The sequence below is a fragment of the Sturnus vulgaris genome, chromosome 3, assembly GCF_052056855.1.
Source record: "Sturnus vulgaris isolate bStuVul1 chromosome 3, bStuVul1.hap1, whole genome shotgun sequence".
Taxonomy (NCBI): domain Eukaryota; kingdom Metazoa; phylum Chordata; class Aves; order Passeriformes; family Sturnidae; genus Sturnus; species Sturnus vulgaris.
This window is the reverse complement of record NC_142245.1, coordinates 79,674,215-79,694,126: the sequence shown is the minus strand read 5'-3', so window position 1 is coordinate 79,694,126 and position 19,912 is coordinate 79,674,215. Positions and strand designations below refer to the sequence as shown.

The 19,912-nt window shown below is 43.7% G+C and overlaps 1 long non-coding RNA gene across 1 annotated transcript in view; it reads right to left on the bottom strand.

Annotated features, from left to right (window-relative positions):
* The window catches only part of LOC148224436 (uncharacterized), a 62,922-nt gene that overhangs the window by 27,651 nt on the left and 15,359 nt on the right, over positions 1-19,912 (bottom strand). The window contains exon 2 of the long non-coding RNA XR_015802609.1: positions 14,056-14,193. This is a non-coding gene — a long non-coding RNA (uncharacterized LOC148224436). The remainder of the gene's footprint in view (positions 1-14,055; positions 14,194-19,912) is intronic.

Here is a 19,912-nt window from a genome sequence, read left to right as displayed (position 1 = left end):
CAAAAATGAAATTTTGCACACTAAATGAAATATTGGGCTTCACATACTCAGACTATGTTCATTAAATAATACAGGTCTTCCAAAATCTTACTTATTTGTTTGTGGCAAAAGCATTTTAGGTTTTCAGCTCACCTCCATTTTCATGCAATTTTAGGATGGTAAACTACAGCAGGAATTGATTTGTCTGGACTTTGCTAATTCTCTCTACCTGCCTCCCATGTTACTATAGTTTCTCCCTGACACCTGCCCTTCTGTGACATTTTTCTGGGAAGCTGACCACTGTGCTTCAATTTATTAAACCTTCCACATGAAGATATCAATTGCCTCCTGGCAACAGGAGCATTCATTATATGTCTTTGGGGGATAGGCACTTTTAAGGAAATTTTCTGAGGGATGCCACTTGCTATTAGTTCTTTATAAAGGAGGACAATTTTTACCCTTCCTTTCATCAAAATTATTCAAAGGCAGAAATACTGACATATCTGTCAAAATGGTCGCTCACCAAGAGGTGAAGAGGCAGTTTTAGAAATTACATGTACAACAGTTGTGCCCTGGCTTTTCAGGGCAAAAAGAGTCTCCTGAAGGGGAAAAGCATGTATACATGACTCTGTGCCTCTGATAGTTTGTCTGTTTGGCTGTGAGATTTGCTTGAACCCCTGATGAAGCCCAGACTCCAAGACCCCAGGGGCATGTTCACTGGTTTCTACATTCTATCACTTGTTTGCATGAAGGAAAACAGCAAACTTAGTCTTACCAATTATTGTGAAGAACTGAACTGGGGTGTTTGGGATATTATTAGAGGACTCGAACACTAATTCATGGGCAAGCATGCTCTTGATGCATATCTGTTAGTGCCAAGAGGGTCCAATCATTGCAGGGCTCAAAAATGCATGTACATTACTGTAAATTATAAAACATAATTTTTAAAAGAATATAATTGTAAAATTGACTCTAACAGGACACTTCAATTTCTGGGGACCAGGACACAGAATGATGAATTGATGAGCAGAAAGCTCATTCTTTCCTAAGAAACTAGAGAGGACCATAAGAAATTCATAGATCTTGGGAAAAAACTGAAAGTTGCTGGACTGAGTGAAAAGTGAGGAAACTTCTATCAACCCATTTTACTTTCAAGCCTTTTATTTAATTTGTCTCACTCATCAGTATCTTGGTTTGTTCCACTGCTCTGTTCTTGTTGTAGTTCAATTTGTTTCAGGGGTTGTTTTATTTATTTGTGCACATCTGCGTAACAAAGCCTGGCTTTGGATCTTGGATACCTTTCTTCTCTATTAATATGCTTGTTTAAAAGAAAATGAGAGGTGCATCCTTCTGAAAGTGTCAGCTATTTTGCTGGGCCAGCCCAATGATACAACTGATGGAACCAAAAATAAAGCCAAATCAAACCAACTTCTCAAGGCTGTACATCAAAGAGCACGTAGTAACAGATGAGTAAAGCTTTTCAGCAGCCTGCCACTATGAGTTAACCTAGTAATATACCAAACCTAAAATACTCACCATTTCACAGGCTGTTGGATCTGCTTTAAACAGCAGATCTGAGGGGAAAAGTAAGATGGGATGAGGTATCCATTCATGCATTTTTGGAAGAGATTCGTCCATGGATATTGAGTCAAAGGCCATGTGTGATGGTACAGTGAAAGTGATTTTTTAAGACAAAATACGGGCTTAGATACCTTGCTGACCACCCATTTGTGGTTAAGTGAAAGGACATACATCACTGGAAAATATTAATAGCTAGTCTTCAGGGAAAAACAGTGGAATACAGTCAGCATTAATCACATCCCTGACTCTATCTCAGGAGCCAAGAAGAGGTCATTTTTTTTTCCATCAGGAACATCTTGGTACTTAAAAGAAAAAATGCATTCACACTTAAAGGTTTCTGTGGTGTAACCATAGAGATGTGTTAATGTAATAATCACACACAGCCGTGTAGGGGCTTGTGCTGTTTTGTGCAAAGGGGGTTAGCACAGTCCAACCTTTCCCTACACAAATGCACCCTTTCATAAGTAAAGATAAGGACATGCATAAGTTTTAAAAAAGCAAAGGTTTTATTAAAATTTAATAAACTTAGTTCCCCTAATTATTTTCTTTGTGGTCTAAAATTGTGACAGAATCTCCACATGGTGCAAATCAGTGCACCCAAGGCAGCTCTGGAGATTTGCTCCTGCTAAGAAACCAGTCCATCACTTCCTCAAGGCTGTGACATTTTGAGGACCGTGTTACAACACAGAACAGCAATTCTGAAATGCCAGAGCAATCCCACTTTATCACCACATGGTCCTGCTGAGTAAAATAACAAAGCTTAGTTTCTCCATGCAGTGTACATTTTAGCATGCAAGTTTATTTTTCTGCAATGACAGTTTTCTTCCTCCTCTAATTTCACCAGGAATTACTATGGGCCTGTATACTCCTCAAGTGATACTGGCTCAGCAAACTGATTTGTCACAGCTTCTGGACAGAATCAAAATTCATTACACTAATCAGGTTCTTTGATAATTCTGTAGAGCACAGCTCTCAGGTGTGGTGTGGAACCCCAAATACAGATATTCTTCGTGTCCAGCAGCTTTAAAATCTGGTGAGATATCTTAGTTCATCATCTCTGCTGACGTGTGTACACAGACTGTTGACATTATACTAAGCCATAGTGAGCAGGCATAGTAAAACTCACCAGAATATGCCATTTTCTGTATTTATAAGAAGTGAGCCCACCTCTGTGAGAATCCATCCCCTGCACAGTACAGAGACATCTGGTAGATAATAGCAAAGCCACAAATCATGCCTAAACTCACCTAAACAAAGCCACGGATTATCTAATTTATTGCTGGTGGCAGTCCTGCTTTGAGTTGCTGTAGGTAGCCCCTAGCAGCCCTCTAGCAGTTAACAGGAAAAAAAATTCCTACCGGACTTGAAATGAATGGAGGGTGTTTGGGGAGAGAGGTGGGAGTAGCTTAAGATTTTAAAAATTACACAAACATTTCCTATTTGACCAGGAATGTGTCCCCTCTAATCTTGAAAACGTTTCATTTTCAGCTTGCTGATGCATTCAAAAGCATTATTTCTCTAAAAAGTGCGAAAATAATTGCCTGCCTGAGAATGAAAATGTATTATGATACCTTTAGCTGGTTTCCATTCTGCGTATCCACAATACTCCTTTGAGTTTGTGATTGCTGATAGAGTCGATGTACTGTAACAAAATGTTATCTTCTTTTTGTGCTACTGAAAGGGTTGTTAGCTGTTTCTTTCCTGTACTGTGGCACCACAATATACATATTGTACTCACTGGCAGGAAATTTTCTGACTGCTTCCATCTTCCATCTTACTGTTGGCAGAGCTGTATTTCAGCATTGCTCAGATATGCCCTGTCCAGCAAAGGGCAGCAAGGCTTGTGACAGGTCTAGAAAATATCTCTTGAGGAACAGCTGAGGGAGCTGGGGTTGTTTAGTTTCAAGTAGAAGAGGCTCAGGGGGAGGCTCATTGCTCCCTGCCACTCCCTGAAAGGAGGGTTTTGGGGTCAGTCACTTCTGCCATGTCTGCAGCGACAGGACTAGAGGGAATGGCCCTAAACTGAGACAGGGGATGTTCAGATTAGATATTAGACAAATATTTTCCACTCCTAGGGTGGTCAGGCGTTGCAATAGGTTGCCCAGGGTGGTGCTGGAGGTGTTCAAGAGGCATCTGGAGCTGGGTGATGTGTTTTAGGGGTTTAGGAGTTACAGTGGCAGTGCTGGGTGGATGGTTGGACCCGACGATCCCAAAGGTCTCTTCAGCCTTGGTGATTCTGTGATTCTGTGTAGGCAAGACTGCACTTCTACATGGTTCCAACTTGATTGCCCTGGCAGTTGCTGCAACATGGCTCAGAAGCTTGCTTGCTTGCCTATCAGGGTTTCAGAATGAGGAAATGTGGACAATTTTCCAGAGACCAACAACATACCCTACACAGGGGTCTGCCCAGTTTATCCTCTCTAACCCATATTGCTATGTCCCCTCCAGAAACTTCATTTAACCAAAGTAGCTGTCATAAAAGGTAGGGAACAGTCAGAGCTCTGACTGAGCTGCAGCTGAACATGCTCCCAGCAGTTTGGAGCAATAAGGAAAATCTTCTTGAGTGCACAAGCAGGAAATTAATTATTTCCAAGCTATATTTTCACAAAGGTGTTTAGACTCCTGATAGTGGCACCTGAAGGTGCCACTGAAAAACAGAGAACTTGCTTCAAACATAGACATATTTGGGAAGTTTGTACAGTCACATTGTTTCAAGACAACTGTTTGACAAATGAGAGCACGGTGAGTGCTAAACAAAGGTGATCTGTTCAAATAATGTCACAGCCTGGAAGAAAATACCACTATCAGAACTAGTCAAGTGTGCGTCCATCACGACTAATAGCTGGTGTCAGTGTCCCCTGAGTGACAAGCCCTGTGCTCTGAGGCAGGTGGAGCCCAGCAGGGCTGTGGTGGCAGCACACCAGCTGGGACCCTCCAGCTGGCCAGGGGCTGCAGTGGCCACAGGAGCAGGGTGGGCGACTCACAGTGCTCGTAAGGAGGCAGATAATGCACCCTGGAAAATACAGGTCACAAGCCAGTGCTAAACTAACATGAAGAACCAGTTCATTTGCTGCTTGACAGCTGTAATGGGTGGGGTTGAGGAAGAATGAATCTACGAGTCCCTGAAGAACTCACCCTGCTGCTGTCCAAAACGACATGGATGGTATCAACAAACATGCGAGATATTAATGGCACTGCAATTCTGCCGATTTTCATTTAAAACTCCTAAAACTATCAATCAAGCAAACAAAACCAAAGGTAAAATCTTAGCTGAAAAAGGTTCAGAGGAGAGCTGAGAATTTATCTCCTTTTCTTGGTGTAAATCATGCCCAGTTCAAGTTATATGATCTCATATATGAACCCTGTAAGGGCTTTGTTGTGGTTACCGAGAAAATAGGAGGAAATTACTGTGCTAGTGATTTCTTTTTCTATTATGAAATAAAGGGTAAATGACTATAAAATATGAGTGACTTGTACAGAGAATATGTGATATCTTTTCTCCTTGTCCTGACTACTGCCCCTGTAATCATATAAGTAATTGAGAAGAGACTGCACCAGCTTTTATAATTCCCCTTCAAGGCACTTAGAAAGGATGGGAATTCATTCTTTTCCATTTGCAGCCAAACTTTGCAATTCTGAAATTTCCTATTCCAGAAAATCAGATTTAGGAGGTAAAACAACCATAGGAGGAATGCAAGTCTGATGGAGGAAGAAGGCTGATTAGGTTATTGGAGTGTCCACAGTAATAATCATGTTTAAACTGGAACTGAAACATGGCAATGTCCTTAAGAGACCTCCTTGATCAGACCCTCTATAAAGGAAGTGGAAAGAAGGAAAGAAGTGTAAATCCAAAGAAGGAACATGGTAGAAATAACGTAGAGCAAGGAGCATGGGTAGAAAATGCTGCACCAAAAAGCCAGCAGTGAGCTGCACGTTTTCCCATATATCAGGGATCAGTAAATCCAGCTCGTGGTTTGTTCTTAGACCTTTCTTAACTGCACAGGGTGCCTGTTCAGTGTAATACAAAATGAGAGGTGTTTCTGTATTTTAGCTGAGTTTTTAAAGTTCAAACCACCTTTAAAGTGCATTAGCAATCCTGTAACTCCTGACAAAGAGGAAAGGCTGGGTACAGTTCTTCCTCCCCAATACACCCAGTCCTCTGCACCACACTCTCTGCCCCCAGAAAAGACATGGTAAGAAAGAGGCATTCTAATCTTTACAGACCATTCACTTCAATGGGCTTTGGATTGCTTGAGCCCTCCACTTTTGTATTCTAAAGAAACCAAGAGAAAGCTCGTGAAGATCAGAGGCAGCTGAATAGCTTTATGTATAAAATAGCTTGAAAGGTAGGGCTTAACCCAGCAAAAGAGAGAAAAATTCACAGTTTACCTACTCTATCCAGTCATAGATTTGTAATTTTTACACTTGTGATGAAACTAAAAGAAAAAATGTTAAAATTACATGGGGAAGGGAGTCTTGCTAAGTCTAAGCTAAAAGCCTGGAAAAAATAATTTCAGGACTTCATTTGTCCCTACAGATTTCCTCTAAAGACTGACAGCATGTGGCACTATCTTACTCTAATTTCTCCAAAGGGAAAACACGACACTGTATTAACATTGAATTAATCAGAGGAGCCAAATATATCTGTATGCACAACTATCTGTATCTCCCTATCTCAGAAAACTTTCTACCCCAATTGAACACCAGCTGGAAGAGAAATTCTTGCAATGGAGCCCTTTCTGTTTAATCCCTTAATCTTCTCAACAGTAGGGATTCTCTCTTAAACCCGACTGGAAAGTAACATCTGCACTGTTGAAAGAGAGAAAGCACCAGAAGGCAAGCCACAGAGGTCTCAGCTCCCTCTCTCCCACTCAGTAGTTTTCTCTTGAAGATGCCTGCTTAAGGGCAGTTTACATTTAATGACAATGACACAGATCAGGCAGAATCCCAGAGGCTGAAATATTTTCTGTTTCTGAGCAGTTATGGCTCCCCATTCTTATGCTGTGGCAAAGGCAGGAGAACTTTAAATGACAAGGAGACCACAGAGATGGATTAACCTGCAGAGATGGATTAACCTATAAGCATTGTCATGCCCTGAAAGTTACTACCTTTCCTCCCTTCAACCATCCCTTCTTATCATTCATAGTTAGTATTTTGACAGCTTAGACCACAGTGATGTTCCTGTGTGTAACATGTCCTGACTGTCAGTCCTGGGGCTTTATTATGGGTTTCAATGTCTCTTCCAGATTCAAGGTTAAGTAGCACAGATTAGCTGAGGGGCTGCCTCCCAAATGCTAGGTCCCAATTTCATGGGTCTCCTGGTTAACCCAGCCTTAGAAAATCCCATGGAAAGTCAGGCACAGCACTTACAATCTGGTTATGTCTTCTTACAATCTAATAGAAAAGGGAAAAACATCCCTCTCTCATTAGAATTAAATATAGATTTTATATATTTATATATTATATTAATGTATAGAATTCCTATGTATAATGCCTTCAAAATCTCAAACCACTCTGAACTCAGGTGACCAGATGGGTTGCTAATGTGACTCACTTCATTCTGTTCTGTCTTTGAATATCTGTCTTGTTTCCTCTCTGCCCCTTCCCCCCCCTTTTTAAATTCTCACAATGCTGCAGTACAAGTATCTGTTGCAGAAAGCAGAGGTGATGGTAGCTAGCCTTATGTTGTTAGACTGGCCTGTTTCTGAAACAGCACACACAGTCAATTAAAGAAAACTTTTTACCAATGGCCAAGAAAATCTTCCCAGAAATTCTTCACACTCACTTTTTTGGTAACCCTTCAACTTTATAATAGTAATCACTTGTTCTGGAGAATAGAGCCTTACCCATGCCATATCTTAGGTTAGAAGGTACTTTTTGAAAGGAATACTGAGTTGTGAGTCCAACTTGCTGAAAAAGGCAAGTGCACAGTGATAAGAATGCCCCTTTTTGGTCTTTCATCTACAGTCTATAATTTATCATAGGTTGCATTGGATATTCTGTGACTTCTGATGAGGATTAAACATAAAGAATGCTCTGCTTTAGCTTTCTGGGCTCAGAATCTGTGAATTGTTTCATGGTTGCAGAAAAATTGGTATGCAGGCCCAGAGTTTCCTTCAGTCTCAGCTGGAAGGGTGAGACCTGCCCAGGAACCAGTGAGTTACTGAGCTGTGATACCACAGAAAAGGTCCCCGGGTGAGACATCTAGACGGCACTGCAGTCCGGAAAGATATTCAAGGGACTGGGGGACTAAGTTTACAAGCAGCCCTGAAGCCCTGTGAGCACGTGTAGGGCATCATGCCTGTGGGTATTCTCTTTATTCAAGTGATGCTGACAATAGCAAGCCTCCCCTACTGAACACACCACACTTTCAAGGTTGTCTGTTTCCAAAAGAGACTACAGACTGGAGGGAGACCTGATCCATCACACAGAACACACAAGAGTATCCCAGACACTCATACAATCAGGTCTTAATAAAACATATCACTATTAACTTAAAGACAGGTACATTATTTCAATGGGGAAAATTTGGGTAGAGTGACTGAAAAAGATGAACTAGAAAGGCTGGTAAGCAAATTTCCTTCTATCTACTGGGTCTTGGAAAGGTAGGCACATTCCCCCAGTCCTTGTTTAACTTTCAGTGCCTTCATGAGCCAAAAATACCCCACTAAGGTTTGGCAGTAAGCCTGCTTCCCTGTCAGGCCTCCTTCTTCTCTCACATGCTTCTCAGTCTGTTCCTTGCTTGTTGCCCCTTTTGCCCACTGCCCACCCCACCCTTAATCTGGGAAATCTGTACCATGCCCACCTTTTCTTAGGGAAAAAGAAATCATCCTCCTTTCACCTTCTCCCCCAAGGTTTTGGCTTGACCCAGAAGGCAGCAGTGAGGACATTCTTACTCTCATAACCTCTGCAACATGATGTACAATACTCAGTAGTCAGCCACAAATAAATTAGAGAAGGAATGCTTATGTTCCAAGGTTGTGGTATACTCTGCTGGTTTTATGTCTGCAGTGTTTCTGGTGGGGCCCTTTAGAAAGCCAGAGTTAATGCAATGGTCTATGAGTAACAGAGTGCAATTAGTGAAGGCTCCTAGAAGCATGTAAAGCAGGAAAATCGATCTTTGCAAACCTTGGCCTTAGCCTGGAAAGAGGTGGTTTATGATCACGGTGCTTTTTGACCTGTCAGCATCATGGCAGTATATTACAAAGGCTGTCGCTGTTCCTCCCTGGAGCTGCACTGGAAACAAAAGTGGATTAAGGGGCAGAGGGCATTGTGCTGCCTCCTCAGCTATCCAAATGCAAAAAGACATATATTGCATGGCCAAGAAGAGTTTTTATTGTAACAGCTTAGTACTGTTGTTAACATACCAGCCCAGTAAGAATCCCCATGCTGTTACATTCAGAAGGTCAGGCGCCTCCCCTCACTGTATCTTAACTGGGAGGCTCAGTGGTGAGCACTGATTCATGGTCAGCATCTTTTCATTTCTGCCCTGACCCAGATTCTGAGCTTTTGCTCCAAACTGGCATGACACTGCAGGGATCAGAGGCCATTTGCTCTATTGTTGGCAGCTAGGTACAAGACTGTCCAGGGAGAAGTGGAGTGGAGGTGTTGCAAAAAGACAAGTCTCAAAAATAGATACTTTTACCTGGGAAATCCTAAAACACCCCTGGGCAATCAGGTGATGCCAGGGATATGCTGTACAGTGCCCTTAGGAGCCAACAGCTCTGCTTTGCTGAGGGCTTTACTGGAATAGCAGTGGGGTGGTGATGTAAGCACACAAACCTCTTGCTTCCAGATCTCTTGATCTCATTGCTTTGAACTGGAGATTCAGGCTGAACATACAAAAGAACACGCTGTGGGAATCTTTCTTTCTTTCTTTCTTTCTTTCTTTCTTTCTTTCTTTCTTTCTTTCTTTCTTTCTTTCTTTCTTTCTTTCTTTCTTTCTTTCTTTCTTTCTTTCTTTCTTTCTTTCTTTCTTTCTTTCTTTCTTTCTTTCTTTCTTTCTTTCTTTCTTTCTTTCTTTCTTTCTTTCTTCCTTCCTTCCTTCCTTCCTTCCTTCCTTCCTTCCTTCCTTCCTTCCTTCCTTCCTTCCTTCCTTCCTTCCTTCCTTCCTTCCTTCCTTCCTTCCTTCCTTCCTTCCTTCCTTCCTTCCTTCCTTCCTTCCTTCCTTCCTTCCTTCCTTCCTTCCTTCCTTCCTTTCCTTTCTCTTATCAAAATCTCTGCAAGTGTGCTGAGAAGGGGCAGGAGGGTGTCTGCTGCAGATTATTACTGAGACCACTTGTGACACTTTCTCATTAGCCTGTGTAATGGGAAGCCAATCTGCTGCTCAGGAAGCAGCACTGCAAATTATTTTCAGCCACAGATGATGCAGCCTGGCTTTGAACTGCTTGGGCCTTGTTGTAATAGAAGCACCAGCAATATTCATTTAATGTGCATTGACCTTTCCCTGACCTGGGAGACAGAGACAGCTCCTGCTCTGGCCTTTTTCTATCACCATGCCTTTTTCTGAAAAGATTTTGCTTGGCAGACTACCAGGAGGAAAATACTAAATGCTGTCTGCAAAAAGGTGCAAAGTTTGTTTGGCTTCAGTACAGCCGGGGGAGAGAAACAAACTCATTTATCTCTCCCCTCCTGTAGCCATGCTGAGGACACATGGCAACTTTTGAACCTTAAAGGACAGTGATATGGAGTGAGGACAAAGGAGTAATCTGGACAAAGGGTGCCTCTAGGGCATTAAAAATAACTACTCCCCTCACCTTCTGTTGCTGCAGTAAGCTCACAGCACTTGTCACTCAGCAGGAGATCTGTATCAAACAGGATGAAACTGGGGATGACAGGAAACTCCTGAATGTAGACAAATCTATCAAGTTCATGCTTTGGACGTGAAACTCTGAACTACTGCCTGCTCCTAAAATGATATCACTGTAAAATTTTGTAGGGACACAGATAGCAGAAGAGAGACTGGGGATGATGCCCTGACCCCAAAACCTACTACACAGTACAGGCCAGCACAGCCATAGGACTAATGGCACCAAAATTTGAGCACCCACAACAGAGGCATAAACGAGGAGAAGAGGAAACATGAAATAGGTGTGGAAGAGCATGAAGGAAACACCTCTTCTAGAAAATCTCAGAGCTCAAGGGAAGAGATCACGAAAAAGCAGAATACAAGATAAGAGATTACTGCTTGCTCAAAAGCATAAGACTTCATACTTGAGTTGGATGAGCCTTTACTGACAGCACGACACAACCATCACTGTGCCCAACCATGACATGCCTCAAGACCTGATCACAGAGTCACAGAATCATTAGGGTTGGAAGGAACCTCTGGAGATCATCCAATTCAATGTCCATGCCAAGGTAGGGTCACCTAGAGCAGGCTACACTGGAACACATCCAAATAGCTTTGGAATATCTCCAGAGAGGGAGATCCACGACCTCCCTGGGCAGCCTGTTCCAGGGCTCTGCCACTCTCAATGTAAAAAAGTTCTTCCTCATGTTGAGGTGGAATTTCTTGTGTTTTAATTTATGGTCATTGCTCCTTGTCCTGTCATTGGGCACCACTGAAAAGTCTGGCACCCTGCTCCTGACACCCATCTTTGAGATATTTGTATGAATTGATGAGGGCTTTTCTCAGTCTTCTCCAGAGCAAACAGGCCCAGTTCCCACAGGCTCTCCTCATGAGAGAGATGCTCCAGACCCCAAATCTTCTTTGTGGCCCCTGCTGGACCCTCTCCTTGTCTTTCTTGTGCTGAGGAGCCCAGAACTGGACACAGCACTCCAGATGTGCCTCACCAGGGCTGAGCAGAGGGTGGAGGATCCCCTCCCTCAGCCTGCTGCTCACATTATTCCTGATGCACCCCAGGGTCCCACTGGCCCTCCTGGCAGCAGGGCACTGCTGGCTCATGGTTGACTTGTCATCCACCACCACTCCCAGGTCCTTCTCAGCAGAGCTGCTCTCCAGCAGGTCAGCCACAGCCTGCACTGGTACTTGGGGTTATTCCTCCCAACATGCAGACCCTACAGCTGCCCTTCTTGAACCTTGTTAGGTTTCTCTCCACTCAGCTCTCCAGCCTATAAAGGTGCCACTGAATCACAGCACACGCTTTGGGTGTGTACCTAATGATACACTTTTAAATCATCTGCCACCACAAGGCAATTTCTTTTCAATTTATTCCCACTCCATCTTGTTTTCTGCCTCCTTGCTCTACAGATTATTATGAAAGCTGAGGATAACATACATACTGCAGTTGCAGTTGCCTCCTTGGAGGAAGGCCTTTATATTTCCTTCTTGGCCTTTCTTGTTCTCTGGTTTATGGATTGCTGGTGTACTCATGTGGCCTTTGTTTTGACCTCTGAATTATATGCCAGGGCTTGAGAGAACTCATCCAAGGAGCAAATGGGCATTTGTCAGAAATATTTATGCAAAGACAGAGCAGTGATGTCTCAGAGAGCCTGCCCTGGATGCAAAAGGGTTGTGCCACATTAAACTGTTCTGACATCAGTTGTCACCTTGACCAGTCACATAAGCAAATGTTGGTCTGGTGCCCACTTCAAAGAAGCTGTGCAGAAAGATGTCACTTTTCCAAAGTGCTGGCCAATTAACTGCAGGGCTGTGAATTCTTCCTCTAACATGTTTGCACTAACTGGGAGGCTTAGAAGGGATAAAGATTCCATTCCAGCTATTTATCTTGTGCAGTATCAGAGACCCAAAAAGATACAGCTAAATGAATTTCTGGCAATAGAGGAGTTTAAACAAATTGCAGAGTCACGGGACAAAACCTTGCTGCCTAGAAAAGCCAAGAGGGAACAATACTAGAGCCAATTGCAATTACCTGCTAACCCTGGAACTTATAAAGCTGATCTCTCATTGCTATTACAGGCTGCTTATTTTTTACAGCAATCTTGAATGTTTACATTGAATTAAAATCCCAAACTTTTGTGCCATTAACTTCTGGGCTTAGTAATTTTGACACTGCCAGTATTTCTTCTCCATTGTGCAAAAAGCACTCCCCCTCTCCCTCTCCTCCAGTTTTGTAAAGGTTCCAAGTAGCTCAGTATAATTCTCTGCCCTTTGTTACAAGATCCCCCTGTGGGTCCTTGCCCCGATTTGGGATCAATCTGAATATATCCTCTGACAAAATGACTATACCTCATCTCAGCACACTCTTGCTCCACATTCTGCTAAGTTGATTATAGGGCTAATTGGAAACAGGGAACAGAGCAATTTAACTTCCCTGGAAGATGACAGCACTTAAATGCCCAGAGCCATTGAGAGTAGCTCTATGCAGGAGCTAATTTTTCCACCTCACTTATCACAGGCAGCTTTCATTCACTGGAAGTTTTAGGGCAATACTTCTCATCAGAAAAGAAACCAAGGGTTTGGAAGCACACTGCATCAGCCCAGGACATTAATTTGCTCATTCTCTAATCTGTGTTGAGGTGTGCCCCAAATGGTCCTTTTCACAACTGGAAAACATAAAAGCTGGCAGCATTACAGCTCCTACAAAAAATGATGCAAAGGATGGAGTGAGCCTGCTGCTGTTCACTGAAGAGAGCTGAGGAAAATGGGATGAGAATGGGAGGGGGAAAAAAAGAAGGAAAGACTGAGCATTTGGAGAAAATTAAGGAGAGGAACAGAGAAAGATAGGCAGACAAGAGGACAGAGGCCTCCCCTTCACTTGGGTTGCTTCTTCCTGGACACGTAAAGCTATGGCATTTAACAAATTTGGGAAAAGCTTTCTGGTCACCTGGCAAGAGACTGTTGAAAAAGAGAGCTGAAGAGTGCCCTTGATATCCCTGTAGTTTCAAAACCTTTCAAAGGAATTGTTTCCTCCTGGTATTTACCAATGCTGGTTTCCTATGGGTGTGATGGGGAGGGGGCCTCTTTTTAATAGGTTTTAGCTGCTTGAAGGTCACCTCAAGCACACTCTGAAGACAATGACATGGATAAACATTTCAGGCTTACCTATGCTCCAGCAGAAAGAACAGAAACCTTGCTGTTTTCCATGGGACCAAAGGGCTCCCTTGTGAAAACAAGAGAGCCCAAATATCCAGACATGTCATGTGGCTTGAGCCCCACCACACACCTAAGCCCTGTTCACAGCCATCCTTCTGTGATGGGTACAGGGCTCTGTGCTGGGGACACACAGCACTGCCCTAGGAAATGCAACCTGTTGTGTGACAGCATGTCACCCCCTTTCCCAAACAAAGAGCAGCTGGGAGAAAACATCTACCCCTAAATGTAGATTTATTAACACTCAGCACCAGGAAAGTCAAGGTCAAGGGTTAAAGCTTGCCTTTATTCATCACCTCTTGATATGACCTTGGTGGGGCTATTTGCAAAGGGCAGGGACAGTTGACGCCGTAATGAGCTGCCCTTCCCAGGAGACCCAGCACGAGCAAACAGTACAGAACATCCCCTTTCATGTATCAGTGCAAGAATACAGGTTTGATTGGCAATAAGTTTCCCATTAAAAATACATGGGAACTTACCTCAGAGAGACAGACAGTAGACCCCACAGGATAAAGTCTTTTCAGCCAGCTTTTAATGAAGACAATTATATCCATGTATCTGAGGCTTTCCTTCTTCATTCTTCTCCAAAGAAAACAGGCTCATTTCACGAGGTAAAACTAGAATGAAAAATAAATTCACAACTGTTGTACTTTAACTGGGTCAATTACATTTTGAAATCTGAATGACTGTGGTTTTAATACAACTAAGATAGTCCATAAAAATATTAGCTCACATGAATGTGTAATAGCTACTTTTCAGAATGAAGTGGTTTTTACATTCTCAGGAAATTGATAGCGTCTAAAGAAACAAGAAAAATACAACTTGGGTGGTCACTGAGACCACTCATTTTAATGAGTTAGCCAATATATTGAATCATACAAGGAAGGATCTAATGCTGTTTTATTCTGAGGACCTATTGAGACATTCATTCATCTCTCAATCAAGACTGGATGTCACAAGTTTTGTCATTTGTTTGAACTTATATTCCAAACATGGTAAACAAGGTGCTCTTCGGTGCTCTCCTTCACTATTTCCTGTCCTCTCCCTCCCTCTCCGGGCACACATGGAGAGCCTGTAGCAATTTGCTCAGTGGATTTGTGGATTTTACCCAGTGGACTATGGAGTTTGTTCCACCTATCTATATTTCTGAATTTGAACTCCAGTCTCATATTCATAAGTGATGTATCTTGAAGCACGGAAATTCACAGCACACAAAATATCTTCTGCTCGACTGGTTCTCTGTCACTACTGACATGGACAGAGGGCCATTATTTTTCTGCAGGTAAGGACAAGGAAGAAGGCCAGTCCGTCACCAATACAGACTGGAATGATGCCAAACATTATTAGTGTTTTATGTGGAATAAAGGTAGAAAGACAGCGCACATAAACCAGTTTACACCCTCATCTGCTAACAGATCTGACCCATCAGGATTAAATTGTTCTCATCTATGAACACTTTACCTTCTGTGCAGTACAGCATCTTCTGAGATTCTGAGGTGAAGTTAGGGGTGCAGACGGAGTTCAAGCATCATTCTTAGAAAAGAGAGATGCTTTGGAGTACTCAGATCATGATACCTTTAAAGGTGCCCAACAGGTTCAGAGCAGACACTGTAAAGAATACCTCTTTTAAAATTGTCTCCAGCTGGGAATCAGAAGACAAATGACCCATAGCCACCAGGATTTTTTAAAACTTTGGTCTTGGCTTAAAGAGCTGAATTGTGAACATGGTATCATGTGAACCATAACAGCCTTATAAACTTAAAGCAGACCTGGACCTGCAACTCTCTTAGAATGGCCAGGACACAGGGCCAGTCACTTCTCCACCCACCTCCAGCAGCAGCATTGGGGAAAACAGAGGCACAAACATCTGCCACATACACACACTCCCATCTCAGGAACCATCACACCAGATGGTATAAAAAACCCACCAGATAGCACAGGCAAGAGCCCATGGCCAACGGGGACTACAGCAGCACTGAATCTTGGCTAACACTAAAGCTGGGTAGATTGGGGAAAATGGCTCTTCTGTTCACTCTGCCTTGCACTATGCCCTTCTTGAAGCAGCCACAGTGGGCCACCATCATGGCACTTAGTTGTGTTCCCCTCCATGCCCAAAAGCTGTAAGGAACTCACACAGGGGACTACCCTCTATCAAAGTGCCCAGCTCTGCCAGGACAGGCTTTGGGTTCAAATTGTATTAATTTTCAAAGTTATCTGATTTCTCTCTGAGTGTCTTCTGTGTTGTTTGGGAAAAGTGCCTCTTAGGCCACTCAATTTTTGGTCAATATTGCATTTTTAAGAGGAATTTCCTTACCCAGCACCAGCAGACGCTCCCACTGCTCCACACTTCCCTATCCTCCTCTCTGTCCCCATAAAACTATTATTTAAAAACAGGAAAAAATACTCTGGCAACAATCTTCCCTCCACCCTCCCTGCTATCTGTTTAAATATCCTTGACTGCAAGACATTCAGTACAGAACAGTCATCAATTTTTAATTCATTTAATCTCTTGGTAACAGTGTTCTCGTGAACTGAAGGGCCCCTGAGGAAACTTCAGAGAAACCTCAGATGCTGAATCCAGGAATTAAATTTTGAGGATACAGTGGACTCTGTGACACTGTATGGGTTAATGGGGGGGAAAAAGATACTTAAAACTGAGAACCTTTCACACCCAGCCAAATCAAAACACATTGTAAAACAGAGCTCTGTACCCTAACACAGCACAGATTGAAACAAGCAGCAGGGAGAGAATTCCCTGCGTCAGAGATGTTCATGATTCAGCAAACTTGGGCAGGAGCCCTCTGAGTAAACATGTGGGTTGTCTGCACTCCTGGTCCTGCTCCTGCTTCTTTGTTCTTGTTCCAAGAAGCTCATAGAACATCCTTATATGCTGTCAGCAATTAAATTCTGCCTGCTTAAATGCCCTGGAAGTCTCAAGAGAGGACAGTTTTTCTCCTTGAGTCTGTAAATGTGGGGGAATCTAATACTGTGTGTATCTGCATTGTTCTCCAAAGAACTGTCACTCAAAAATGGACAAAATGCCACCTGTGTACAACGTGAATGTTAATTGGCTCTGCAGGCATTTTAGGGTAGGGAGCACACGGATTCTTGGTTATATTCAATCCTGTAATATAATGGTAGCACTCACTGGCCCCAGATGTACTGGAGTGCTGCATGAAAGCAGGGAAACAGCAAAACCCCATCCTCAGTATTTCATCATCTCATGAAAGAGGTTAAAAATAACCTATAGCTTCAGTTCTGTGGCAGCCAGAAATGATGCATTTTATCTGAAACCAAGTTTTCTCTTCATGGCATGTATAAGAACTACATTTCTCTGAGGAGGCTTTTGGAAGGATAGAAACAGGTTTGATCACATGCTGTATGATACTGAACTTAATGCACACACAGAGCCACATCAGCTCTACAGCACCCAAGCAGCACAAAGTGCACAGGCACCCATAGCTCCAGATATCCAAAGTGTTTGGATGCCACTGACTATCACAGAGAAATCCAGTGCTAACAAGAGTGGCAGCCAAAAGAAGCCAAAGAAAGAAAGAAGCCAAAAGCCTTCAGCTGCCCTCCTCAGCACCCTCAGCCCTCCTTCTGAGTTGAGATCTCTGCCCAGAATTTCCTTACCTGTAATAGCAGGCAAGCTGGGATGGGAATGGCCCAGTACTGCTTAGCTTCTAGAGGCCAGTGCTGAAGGAAGACCAACTTCAAGCAGAGTCAGTTGTAAAGAGACTGTGACTGTTTACACTAAATCACACAACACTGTTCCCCGTCTTTCCCCGTGCACCTTCATGTAACAGGCAGGCTGCTGCTGTAATGACAGGCAGCTCAAGAACACTTCAGAGCTACCCAGTAAATTAGTAAGATTTTTGCAAGATTGTGCAATGTGTAGGACATTTGGGGTCTCTTCTTCAAAAAATGGTGACTAGAAAATCACGATGCAAAACATGGCCTCGATGTTTAGTGCTAAACCCTTTCCACAACACCCACTGGCAGAACTGCAGCTCAGCCACACACAGAGATGCTGGGACAATTTGCATAGTTACTATTTCTTGCAAAGACATCCCCTATTTGTGATGCCTTTTTCTAACCAAGTTATTTGTCCTTTTTGTCCAGCAGCAACCTCTGATTCTTTGCCTGTGTACCTCCTGTTCTCTTTCACACTATTAAGAACATTATTTTTTATTCTTCTGTCAGTGGAGAGTGCTGATGATTAGCACTGCAATATCTAGTCCCCTTTATTGAAAATGTTAATCCTTCCTTTTTGCAGAGTTTCTTTAGCCAGGGGTGTTAATACTTGGTTAATAGAATCAGGCTGCCTTCTTCTTCATCTCTTGTGTTGCATGTGCTTTAGGAAGGAAATACGATTTTGTCTTTTGGTCAGAATTTATTACCGTCTCTTGTTTGGTTCTTTTTTTTTTTCTCCAGAGGGGCTGCTTTGACTTTTCTTGCTTTTTTTGTTCTAACACTTAGCACCCAGAACACTCATTGTTCTTTGTCTTCTTTGGTTCCCATAGTCTGTAAAGGGAACTTAAGAGTGTGTCCATCAAGGAGCTACCTATGTTCATAACCAAGAAGGGGACTGAGAGCTGAGAGTCTTCCCTCACTCACTGCAGAGGTAAGGTTTTCTTTGGCATTCCACAAGCTTCCCTTCAACCTGAAAATCCTTTCAGCATTTGGATAGTAACTAGTATCAAGTATCACCACCCAGTGCTCATAAGACATGGAGAGAGCATGATGTGAAGCATGGATCACCTGTTGTACTTTCAGAAACCATAGATCCTGCTCCAGGGGAAAGGTGAGGTTGCCAGGATGCAAACCAGAGATGGGTGCAGAATGGAGTGTAGGAAACTTCAGTGGTATGATCTTTTAATCCTGATCAGGTAGCAGTTCAGTGAAAACTCCTCTTGTTTTGATGTGAAGAGCACAGACCCTATATGCCACAAATTGCTGTTGTGATTATTTTCTTTAAAAGGAAAGATATCACCTGGAGAAATGCAGTCACTCAAGGAAGAAAAATGCCAAGTCATCTGAAGCTTTGTCTCTCCTGATTGCAATCATATTTTATTCTCAAGTAAAGAGAAGCAGCTTTGGCATGAAGCTAGGAAGCACAGGATGTTCAACATGTGGCTACGGTGGATATGAGGCTCCAGGACGATTTTCAGGGTTGCCCCAACACACAGATGTGCTCCCACTGGAGATGATTCCAGCAGGCACGCCTAAGGCTGGATGGAGCTATGGGAACTGGTTGACTCTCTCCCTCCATCTCTCCAGCCAGCCAGCCCAAGGGGCCAGGAGCAATGGGGACACGCCGGGGGAACTTTCCTTGCACTTTCTACGAGCCAGACCACGAGGCTGGCAGAGTTCTCCTCTGACCCTTCGCCTCTAAACACCCATGACCCTGGCTGTGCTACAGCTCCCAGGCACAGGCGGGCCGGAGCGGCCCCGGGAGCGGGAGCGGCTCAGGGATCGGGAGCGGCCCCGCCCGGAGCGGGAGCGGCTCCGGGAACAGCACCGGGAGCGGGAACAGCACCGGGAACAGCCCCGGGAGCGGGAGCAGCACCGGGAGCGGGAGCAGCACCGGGAGCGGGAACAGCCCCGGGAGCGGGAGCAGCACCGGGAGCGGGAACAGCACCGGGAGCGGGAACAGCACCGGGAACAGCACCGGGAGCGGCCCCGCCCGGAGCCGCCGCCTGCGCACGGCGCCGCCCGGTGGCAGCGGCCCCGCATTGCACGGGCAGCGCACGGATCCGCCCTGGGGCAGCGGCGCGGGTTTGAGCGACAGCCGTCCCTAATTATGTTAATTGCACCGCTTTTTTTTTTTTTTTGTCCTCTCCAGAAACCCTTAGGCTTTTGTTTGCAGGGAATAAATAAAGAGGGATTAGTTACGTTTATCTGTGTTTTCCTAAGTCTTTACAGAATAACTGTTACGTGTAATTAAGTAATTTGTTTGTCCTTGACCAAGCTGATAGCAAATTACCAGACATTACTGATGAGGTTCCATTACATTTTAAGAATAGATTACATGGATCTGGGATTTATTGATTTTTAGTTCTTATTTTAGACAGGATCAGCTGGAAATAATGGTCTTATGAAGGTGAAAATGGCAAGTCGTCTTTATCTGGCAGTATTGCTTGGTTATATGTGGATGCAGGACTCCAAAACCATTTGCAAGGTTGCCCCAACACAGAGATATTCTCCCTCTAGAGTTTCAGCAGGCACACGTGGAGCTATGGGAATTGATTGAATCCCTCCCTCCACCTGCCCATTCATCCAGCTGAGGAGCTGTTGTCTTCCCCACGAAGGATCTGCACTGAACCAGCTGCC